We start from the raw sequence: 9,787 nt of genomic DNA on the forward strand, positions 1-9,787 counted from the left end.
CCAAAAGAGTAAAAAGACTACATACAGGCTAGGAAAAAAAATTTGGCTATGACAAATCCGATCAGCGTCTAATCCCTAAAATCAACCAAAAAAAAAAAAAAAAAAACCCAAAGCCGTTGACGTCAAGTCCATTCCGACTCATAGCCACCCTACAGGACAGAGTAGAACCGCCCCATAGAGTTTCCAAGGAGCGCCTGGTGGATTTGAACTGCCAACCTTTTGGTTAACACTTAACCACTCTTAAGCCACCAGGGTTTCCTAAAATCTACAAGATACTGCAAAACCTCAACAATAAAAAAGTCAAATAACCCAATTAAAAAATGGGCAAAGGATATGAACAGGCACTTCACCAAAGAAGACATTAAGGTGGCTAACAGATACATGAGGAAATGCTCATGATCATTAGCCATCAGAGAAAAATGCAAATCAAAACTACAGTGAGATACCATGTCACCCCAACAAGGCTGGCATTAATAAAAAATAAAAAATTAACATTGGAGAGGTTGCGGAGAGACTGGAACACATACACACTGCTGGTGGGAATGTAAAATGGTACAACCACTTTGGAAATCGATTTGGCGCTTCCTTAGAAAGCTAGAAATAGAGCTACCATAAGATCCAGCAATCTCACTCCTTAGAATACATCTTAAAGAAATAAGAGTCTTCACACAAATAGATATATGCACACCTGCGTTCATTGCAGCACTGTTTACTGTACCAAAAAAGATGGAAACAACCAAGGTGCCCATCAACGGATGAATGGATAAACAAATTATGGTATATACATGCAATGATTAAGAACAAGGATAAATCCGTGAAACATCTCATAACACGGAGGAATCTGGAAGGCATTATGCTGAGTGAAACTAGTCAGTCGCAAAAGGACAAATATTGTATGAGACCACTATCATAAGAACTCAAGAAAAGGTTTAAACACAGAAGAAAACATTCCTTGATGGTTACCAGGGTGGGGAGGGAGGGAGGGAGGGAGGGAGGGAGGGAGGGAGGGAGGGGGAGGAGTATTCACTAATTAGATAGTAGACATAATTATTTTAGGTGAAGGGAAGGACAACACACAATTCAGGGCTAGTCAGCACAACTGGACTAATCCAAAAGCTAAGAAGCTTCCTGAATACAAGCAAACACTTTGAGGGACAGAGTAGCAGGGGCTGGGGTCTGGGGACCATGGTTTCAGGTCACATCTAGGTCAATTGGCATAGCAAAGTGTTATTAAGAAAACATTGTGCATCCCACTTTGGTGAGTGGCGTCTGGGGTCTCAAAAGCTGGCAAGTGGCCATCTAAGATGAATCAATTGATCTCATGCCACCTGGAGCAAAGGAGAACGAAGAACACCAAAGACACAAGGAAAATGTGAGCCCAAGAGACAGAAAGGGCCACATAAACCAGAGACTATATCCGCCTGAGACCGGAAGAACTAGATGGTGCCCGGCTACCACCAATGACTGCCGTGACAGGGAACACAACAGAGAATCCCTGATGGAGCAGGAGAAAAGTGGGGTGCGGACCTCAAATTCTAGTAAAAAGACTAGACTTAATGGTCTGACTGAGACCAGAGGGACCCCAGAGGTGGACTCTCTGTTAGCCCCAAACTAAAACCATTCCTGAAGCCAACTCTTCAGACGAAGATTAGACTGGACTATAAGACATAAAACGATACTGGTGAGGAGTGTGCTTCTTAGCTCAAGTAGACACAGGAGACTATGTGGGCAGCTCCTGTCTGGAGGCGAGATAAGAAGGCAGAGGGGAACAGGAGCGGGTTGAATGGACACAGGAAATACTGTGTGGAGAGAAGGAGTGTGCTGTCACATTGTAGGGAGAGTCACTAGGATCACATGATAATGTGTGCATCAGTTTTTGTATGAGAAACTGTCTTGAATTGAAAACTTTCACTTAAAGCACAATAAAAAAAAGAAAAGGAAGGAAGATCAATATTCACCGCCTTGGACATTTTGTTTAGTGAAAAACTGTAGATTACAAAATGGTATCTACTATATGGTCCCATATGTATACACTTGTGTGCATGCATGTGTGCAAACTTTATACGGGTATGTTGATCTGGAAAGATATTCTCCAAATTGTTGATGGTGATTGTCTCCGCCTGGTAGGATTTGGGAGAGCTTTTTTTGTTTGTTTCTTCCTTATTCTTGACTGTACTTCTTCAATTTTTGATAACAATAATAGGTCATTTATGTAAAAAGGAGAAAACTAATTTTTAAAAGGCTAAATGATCCCCAAAGGTGAAAATCTACCTAAGAACAATATTTTCAGAATTTAATTATAGTCAATAGGTACTTATTGAGCATTTACTATATATCATGGACTCTTTCGATGTTAAAGTATACCACCGAAGTATACCTCTACCATCATACTAAACCGGCTGCCGTCGAGTCGATTCCGACTCATGGTGACCCTATGGGACGGAGCTACCTCCTAGGGTTTCCAAGGATTCGAACTGCCGACCTTTTGGTTGGCAGCTGAGCTCTTAACCACTGTGCCACCATCATACTAAAACTCATCATACTAAAAACTAAAAAAAAAAAAAAACCCATCATACATCATACTAAAAACTAAAAAAAATAAAAACTAGCTACCATTAAATGAATGTTTACTGTGTGTTAAACGCTGTCTCAAGCTCCTTGTATTCTAAACCTTACAACAGTCCTGGAGATGAAACTATTGAGGTGAGAAAACTGAGGCTAAGAGAAGTTAAGTAATTTACCAAAAACCACAAAGCGGATATGGGATTCAAATCCAGGTTCTCCTCCAAAGCCTGGGCACTAAAGCACTATACGAGTCTCCTCCAAGTACCTAGAAGTTTATTCCTTAATATTCACAATCCCCTGGGTAAAAGGGGAGTTAACATTTTTGAAATGCGTACTAAGTGTCAGACACCACACTTTAATCCTCGCAGTGCTACCAGAATAAGGTTCTTGCCTCTCACTGGTCAAGAATGAGCAGGTAAGGCACGTAGTTTTCCACAGGAGCAAAGCTTTATTGAAGAGGCTTGCAAGCAGGGAGAAGAGGAGGGCCTAGAGCAAGGCTTACCCTCATCTCCCAGAACAAAAGACGGCCCTAATTGGGCAGGGAAAAGATTCATGTTTGTTCATAGGCACAGGCGGGGATATATTAACTACAGTGCCCGCGGGAGCAGCTTTCCAAGATGGCTCCTGTCCCGGAGGCCTCTGGGATTCGCAGCAGGACTTATTACGGGGTGTCACGCCTGCGCAGTCTCTTGCTCCCCGGGTTCGATTCCCCGGCTAGGGCTGTAGCCCCTCACCGCCCCTGGTGGAAGGTCACACAGCGGTCACAGGTGGATGTTCTGCGCATGTCCCTGGACCTGGTTTTCTCCAGCTGCTTCCGAAAGGCAACTTCAAAGAAGTTTGCGTGCTATTTTTAGATACCCTGCCCCATTGTTCTGGGGAGTGGCTTCGTTTCTGCGCCCTGGCCCATTTCTTATTACTTTGTTTGCAGATTTGGGGGCCCCTCTGTTCCTTGTCTTACTAAGTCTCTAGGTTCCACACTCAACCCCCTATTACCTCGCTGATAGTATAGCCTATTTCTCTTTTACTTGCTTCTCCTCTAACCACACCGGTCTCTTCGCTATTTCTCAAACACGCTCCCTCCGATCTCAGGGCCTTTGCTCCCTGTCTTAACAGCACTCTATGAAATAGATACACCTTAGAATATGGCCACATTATAATTAAGGAAAAATACATTTTTATGTAACAACTTTACCTAAAGTCACAGAGCTAATAAACACAATAATGGAGTGGGTTGAGCACTTGCTATATGTCAGGGCCTGTTCTAGGAGCTTGACATGTATTGTCCAATTTAATCCTCCACACAATTCTATGAAGTAGAAGGCAAGATTATCATTCTCATTTTACAGATGAAGAAAAGGCTCAGAGAGGTTAAGTAACTTGCCCAAGGCTTAAACTGTAAGTAAACTAGCTGAAATTTGAACACAGCTTTCGCTAACTCTAAAGCCCGGGCTCTTCTGTTTGATGCCACCTGTTATGGCTTGAATTGTGCTCCCCTCCCCCCCAAAACGTGTGTCAACTTGGCTAGACCATGATTCCCAGTACTGCGTGGTTGTCCACCATTTTGTTATCTGATGTGATTATCCTGTGTGTTGTAAATCCTAACCTCTATGATGTTAATGAGGTAGGACTAGAGGCAGTTACCTCAATGAGGCAGGACTCAATCTACAGGATTAGGTTGTATCTTGAGTCAATCTCTTTTGAGATATAAAAGAGAAAAGCGAGCAGAGAGGAGAGGGACCTCATACCACCAAGAAAGAGGTGCCAGGAGCAGAGCGCCTCCTTTGGACCCTGAGTCCATGGGCTGAGAATCTCCTAGATCAGGGGAAGATTGATGACAAGGCCCTTCCCCCAGAACCGACAGAGAAAGCCTTCCCCTGAAGCTAGCTCCCTGAATTCGGACTTCTAGCCTCCTGGACTGTGAGAGAATAAATTTGTTTCTTAAAGCCATCCACTTGTGGTATTTCTGCTATAGCAGCACCAGATAACTGAGACACCACCACTACCCTCAGGGCAGGGCTCAACAATATTTCAGATGAATAAATGAAAGATGAGGCTGCTATCATTCCCGTTGTACAGAAGATGATCCGGGAGCCCGAGTGTCGAGCACAATAACTGGTCCATGGTCGCTCAGCTAGTTGATAATAGAATCCTGGTTGCTTGACTCTCAGCCCTCTGCTTATACCATTGTGACCTCGAGTCATCTACGTGCAAGTATATGCTAACCACAAATGGTTAGCATACAGATCTTTAGGTTTTTTAATTTACTTAAAATTATAATTTTTAAAGTGTGTAGCCATATTAGTTTGTTTTCCTTAAATAAACAATGAGTGCTTGAGGAGGTTGTTATTTGGAGTGCCAAGTCCTCCTCTTGCAGGAAGCGGGCCCAGATTTTCTTATTTGTTTGGTGTAAGGCTCCTGACCCATCAGGAGAATTCTGAGGTTGGAAGATCACATCCTACAACCACGCCTTTGGACTGTTTACCAACAGACCAGGGTCCACATGGAGCTGACCATGCCATCTTTTGTGTCCAGCACTTAATTCACAACTCACGGTGGATTTCCATGATGTGAGATCACTGGCTGGAGGGTAGACAGTAGAACCTGGGTGGGTCACATGGAACAAGACGGAACAAGGAACAATGCAAGATGGGGTAGGTTTGAATAAAAGAAGTCAACGAACATTAAAGAAAAAAAAAGCCATTGGGAACTGTGATGGTTAATTTTTCTGTCATCTTGGCTAGGCTATTGTGTGCAGTTGTTTAGTCAAACACTAGATGTTGCTGTGATACATACTATTCGTTCTGTCTTTCTGGAGAACCCCAACTGATACAGATACCTGCGGAACAAATATCCTAGTCAAGATATACAATATTTCCAGCATCGTAGATAGTTCCCTCATGCCCCTTTTCAGTCCATGACCCCACCACCACCACCCAGAATCAATCACTATTCGATTTCTATTCCCATAGATTAGTTTTTGTCTCTTTTCAAACTTCATATAAATGGGATCATGCGACATGTGGTCTTTTGTGTCTGGCTTCTTTCATTCAACATAAAATTTGAGTGAAGGATTTATTTTTGAGATTTATTCCTTTTATTTTGTGTACATACTACGATTTGCTTATGTACTTTCTCATTGATGGACATTTGAGTTGTTTCTAATTGTTTGCTGTTATGATTAAAGCTGAAATAAAATTGTTAAGAGAAAGCCTATATATACCGGTGAGGAGTGTGCTTCTTAGCTCAAGTAGACACATGAGACTAAGTGGGCAGCTCCTGTCCAGAGGCGAGATGAGAAGGCAGAGGGGGACTGGAGCTGGTTGAATGGACATGGGAAATACAGGGTGGAGAGTGCTGTCATACTGTAGGGAGAGCAACCAGGTTGTGTGTATAAGTTTCTGTATGAGAAACTGACTTGAGTTGTAAACTTTCACTTGAAGCACAATAAAAAATAAATAAATAAAAGAAATTAACATAGATACAGACCCTTGAGCTGAAAGAGAGACCAAGCCTCAGTCAGTGGTTAGGGAATATGCCCACGTTCATTAGCAGTGGCCTCTTTGTTCGTTGACATCCTTCTCAATGGAGTCCAGGGGCAATCTGGGTGCTAAGATACATTGCCGCTCGGTACCCCTGAGTTGAGATTGCCTGGAATGAATTTGCTGAGAATGCTCCTCTCACTGTCTTTCAGACTGGCAAATAGAGGCTTCGACTCCAGTAGCTCCAAAGAATTCCTGGTTTCAGCGCCTCAGGATCTTGAAACCAGCGCCAGCAATTCTACTCCAAATAAACAGATCCAGTTGGAGCATAGCATGTCTCCCTTCCTCGGGCCAGAGTCCTAATGACCTGACTTCTGATGCTGCCTGGGTCAATGTGACAAACCAGGGTCTGTTTGCCAGTAGTGGCCTCTCCACCAAAGCTCAGCAGTTGGTCCTTGTGAGCAGAACTTCCCTTTAGCTGTAGACTCTAAACTAATCTGGATTAATTTAATTTAAATTAAACTGGACAACTTCCTAGCTTATCTCCCTTGTGGTGACTCCTTCCAGCCCAACGAGGTCTTTGCCATGCAGGCCAAAAAGTCTTCCTCTGACAGATTTAAGATGCTGGGACTGTGCAGGAAATGCTCCGGAATCACTCCGTGGCATGTAGGAAGCACATCGGATGCTGCACCTGGGTAGAGCTGCAAAGCATTGAAGAAGCTATGCAAGGGCAACAGGATGTCCACAACAATGTCGAACTACACGCTGTACTTTTCATGGCCTGATCCTGCCAGCCACTGGAAGAACTGTGTCCCATCCAGAGCAATGCATTTGGGGCAACTCCAGGAGCTCAGAGAAACCACCAAGGGATTCTAGGGATATGAATAAAACAGAGACAATGGAAAACGAAGGGAATGGATCCTACCTGGGCCAAGTGACAGGAAGTTAAAGACCTACTCCTATGTCTGAGTCTAACGCAATACCAAATATGGAGCCTGGGCGTTGTTAAACTGAGTGACATGTCAACTTGTACTTTCCATGTTCATCACCTAGACCTCTTTTTATCTTAAATCATTATCTTCCACTCTTGCTTACTGAAAGAATTCCCTTAGTAGTAACAGAAGAGCCATCCTTATTCCATAGGTACTTTCACTTTATCGTTGACGGCATAGATAGAAAATCTTTTTGCTCATTTTAGCTAGATCTTCTCGACTGAAAACTTGGGACTGTTTCCTCGGATCACATGAGAATGAATTAAGTGTTTTCTCCCTGAAGAAGGCTGTTTTCTGCTCTTCAACCTAAACATCATTTTCCCCTACAGTCTCTATGAGTCTCCTAAGAAGTGGCAACTAGATGTACAGTGTTGTCAGTAGCAGAAAATTCCCATTGCTTATAACAATACCGTGGCCAAAAGGACATGGCAATTGCCAGTCAATCAAAGGTTCACCAGCGTAGGGTCCCACACGCGGTGGAAGCAGCTGTGCCACTCTTGTACAGCTGGTCTCAAGATTACTCTTTTAGCTTAAACGAACCCTACGATGGATCTAAATGGATTCTTGGTGAGAATATTTCCCCTTTTTTGCCTGGCCTTGGCATATGGATTCAACCAGTCATTACTTTCTCTGTGCCCAGACCACAGCCACCAGTAGGGATGAACTAAAAATTCAGGAGGAGACAAAATCTGGTTTCAATGTCACCTCCACGATCTGACTCCTTCTATAGGTATTCGACTGACACTTTACAGAAGACTTGGTTTGAAAATAGGAAGGGGGGGAAAAAAACTGCCAGGCAGAAAGGAATGAGAGTTTGGAAAGCCGTTCAACATGTAGGTTCCGATGGATACCTAAAAGAAAACTTTGTTTCCTTACTAATTTACTACTGTGGAGACAACACGGGTGTGGGGTTAAGCAAAGAGCAAACCGTTCTCTAGATGAAATTACTTAATTATTCTTTTATTCTGTAGCAATAGCCAGGTTCTGTTTAGGAGGAGCAAAGGCTGCATGTTAACTAGGGAATCACACTGATAATCGTCACTACTCTTAGGTGAAAACAGCAAGGTAAAACTCAATGACATCTGCCAGGGACCAAAGAGAGAATGACAAAAGCGTCACTTAACCAAGGGCTTTGGTATCTGTTAATTGGAGAGGTTCACATTGTATTAGTCTGGTGCGCATGCAGGAGAGACTGATTTGAAAGGTCAACAACCCAGGCATATAAGCCTTGTACAGTTAAACCCATCCATATTTACCACATCTCATACTGGTGTTAGAACTTTTTCCCTTCTCTCTCACAGAGATAGATGGTGTTATTGTTAAAGTCGTGTGTCAGCTTGGCTGGCCCATGATTCACAGTGGTTTGGCAGTTATGATGTAGTTTGGCAGTCATGTGATGATGTGATCACCTCCATGGTGAGATTTGATATAATGTGGTCACCTCCATGATGGGATCTGCTGTGAGCAGCCAATCAGTTGAAAGGAAGTTTCTTTAGGGGTGTGGCCTACATCTAATACAGGTGGATTCTCTGGCAAGGCTCGCAGGCTTTTCCTCACTCTGGATCCTGCAGCTGGCTCCTGTTCATCTGACCTCCAGTGCTTCGGACTTGAGCTAGCAGCTTTCCTGCCATCTTGCTTGCCCATCTTGGGATTCATCTATCTTTGCAGCCTGTGAGCAAGAGCCCTGCTGTCTGTCCTGTGGATCTTGGGTTCAACAGCCCCTGTGGCTACATGAATCAGGACTTCCCAGCCTCTACGAGGGCGGGAGTTATTTCCTTGATATAAATCTCAGTGGTTAAGCGTTCAGCTGCTAACCAAAAGGTCGGCGGTTGGAATCCACCAGCCACTCCTTGGAAACCCTATGGGGCAGTTCTACTCTGTCCTATAGCGTCGGTATGAGTCAGAATCGACTCGAAGGCAACAGGTTTGGTTTGTTTTTTTTTTTATGTAGATATTTTATACTCTTTACTGGTTTTGCTTCTCTAGAGAATCTACCCTAGGACAGACAGACAGACAGAGAGAAAGAGTGACTTTTTCCTGGATTTCAGTGGCCCGCTTCAACAGTTCAAAGTGTTTGGGATGACTCAGCTCGGTTGTCAGGCCTGGTAAAAATGCCCAGTTAGTAGTCATCTCCAGCTCTGAGGGTCAAACTGGTCTTCACTAAAAATGCAGTTCGATACAAGAGGAAAGGCGGCCTGCTTCAAAGTAGAAAAGACCTGGGTTCCAGCCCTGGCACTGCTGCTTGCCCACTGCGTGCCTTTCAGCAAATCATTAACCCTTCTCAAGTTCTTCAGGATGCTGTCGTGTGGATAACCTGCTGCCAGCCTCCCTCTCCTTGCCTGTGAAATGGAGAGCCCACACCACATCTACCTCGGGTTATTGTGAGGAAATCGCAGAGTGTGGCATATAATCGGTTCTTTTATTTAAGGGCAGTACTCTCTCCCCAACCTCCATCCCCACCCCATTGTCTATGAAACATTCTGCCCTTGCTCTATATTCCCATTTCTTTAGTAACATTTCTAAGATGGGGACCAATCTTACCTCTTGAGTAAACTTGGCTTCCTTTCTTCAAACTCCTAATTTTGGATAAAATCCAGAGAAGTCTAATCTTCTGTTTATTCTCAAAAATACCTTCTTTCCTGAGTCAGGTTTTGGAGGTGTGTGCCTTTCTAGGAACTCGTCCTTTTCAGCCAGTTTATCTAATTTGTTGGTATACAGTTATTCATAGCATTACCTTATAATTTTTTTTTT

General features: G+C 43.5%; 1 pseudogene; it reads left to right on the forward strand.

The window, feature by feature from the left end:
* The first annotated feature begins 4,840 nt into the window (after positions 1-4,840).
* LOC135228913 (conserved oligomeric Golgi complex subunit 1-like) lies at positions 4,841-7,479 on the forward strand (annotated as a pseudogene).
* Positions 7,480-9,787: the final 2,308 nt, after the last annotated feature.

The sequence above is a fragment of the Loxodonta africana genome, chromosome X (assembly GCF_030014295.1).
Source record: "Loxodonta africana isolate mLoxAfr1 chromosome X, mLoxAfr1.hap2, whole genome shotgun sequence".
Taxonomy (NCBI): domain Eukaryota; kingdom Metazoa; phylum Chordata; class Mammalia; order Proboscidea; family Elephantidae; genus Loxodonta; species Loxodonta africana.